The 1649-nt window shown below is 41.9% G+C and overlaps 1 pseudogene; it reads left to right on the forward strand.

Moving 5' to 3' along the window:
• The first annotated feature begins 515 nt into the window (after positions 1–515).
• LOC132486401 (ubiquitin-conjugating enzyme E2 D3-like) lies at positions 516–949 on the forward strand (annotated as a pseudogene).
• The last annotated feature ends 700 nt before the right edge of the window (positions 950–1649 follow it).

The raw sequence follows: 1649 nt of genomic DNA on the forward strand, positions 1-1649 counted from the left end.
CGCTCTGCGGCATGTGTGATCTTCCTGGACCGGGGCATGAACCCGTGTCCCCTGCATTGGCAGGCGGGCTCTCAACCACTGCACCACCAGGGAAGCCCCTAATTCTATATTTTTTAAAAAAATCAAACCTTGGGAAGTCCCTTGTGGTCCAGTGGTTAGGATTCTGCCCAAGGCCCGGGTTCAATCCCTGGTTGGGGAACTAAGATCCCACAAGCTGCCGGGCGCAACCAAAAAAAAAAAAAACCAAACCTTTTGATAGTATTGAAAAATACTATCATCACCTCGTGTTATGTGCATGAGCACCATAGGGTCAGGGATGCAGCAGCTGCCAGGTGGGCGGGGAAGAGACCGAGGCCACAGCGTGAGGGACGCCCCAGCCCCTCTACGCCTATGTCTGGCAGAACCAGTGTGAGGTAAAGAGGCAACCCTTCCCAGCAGCCCAGAAAATCAAGAGTTTGGGCCAGACCTTTGAGCAGACACCAAGATAGTGAGGAGCCAGACGAAAAGCACAGACTATGGTGCTGAAACGAATTAATAAGGAACTTAGTGATTTGGCCCATGATCCCCTGGCACAATGTTCTGCAGGTCCAGTTGGGGATGATGTTTCATTGACAAGTCACAATTATGGGACTTAATGACAACCCATATCAAGGTGGTGTATTTTTTTGACAATTCATCTTCCTACAGACTACCCCTTCAAACCAGGTTGCATTTACCATAAGAATTTATCATCAAAATATCAACAGGAATGGCTACATTTGTTTTGATATTCTAAGATCACAGTGGTCACCTGCTTTAATTATTTTTCAAGTTCTTTCATCCATTTGTTCACTGCTGTGTGATCCAAACCCAGATGACCCCCTAATACCAGAGATTGCATGGATCTATAAGACAGACAGATAAGTACAACAGAATATCTCAGGAATGGACTCAGAAATATGCCATGTGATGCTGCCTGAAGGTCAGAATAACCCACATTACAGCTGGAACAAACTTTAAATTACTGTTCCTTTTTTGATTTTCTTATCCAGCTGCTTCCCTATCAGACCTTGTCTTTTTAAATTTTATTTTTTGTTTACCTCCCTCCATTCATTCACATGCTTATCTGAGAAGACTTAAGCTCTTCCAGCTTTGGACGATAACTGCTTTTAGAAACTGTACACTAGTTACAAGAGAACAGTGCCCGAGACTCAAAATTTTTTTTTAAATGGAGCATGTATATTATATGGCCAAAGTATTCACTCTAACTTAGTTATAAGATTAAAACCATTTCTCACAGCTCTAACATACTGAAGAAGCATTTGAGGCGGAGGGAGATGGATGCTCAGTTGTCACATCAAAGGAAGCAGCATTATTCTAGCAGCATCCATTCTTGTTTAAGTCTTCCACTGTTAGAGATTTGAGGTTACATGATATACTTTATGCTCATAACTGATGTGGCTAGAGGATTGGTATTGAATTGGTAGGATCAGCAGAACAGAAAATGTGATGTATTTTATGCATGTCAATAAAGAAATGGCCTGTTCTTGTTCTACAGAGAATGGAAATTGGAAGTCAAACACCCTTTATATTCCAAAATGGGGCCTCAAACATCTTGCAATTTTCATTTAAATTGTTAGATGGCTTGAAGCTATTAGTTAATCTTTTTT

Source organism: Mesoplodon densirostris, chromosome 1 (genome assembly GCF_025265405.1).
Source record: "Mesoplodon densirostris isolate mMesDen1 chromosome 1, mMesDen1 primary haplotype, whole genome shotgun sequence".
In the NCBI taxonomy this organism is placed as follows: domain Eukaryota; kingdom Metazoa; phylum Chordata; class Mammalia; order Artiodactyla; family Ziphiidae; genus Mesoplodon; species Mesoplodon densirostris.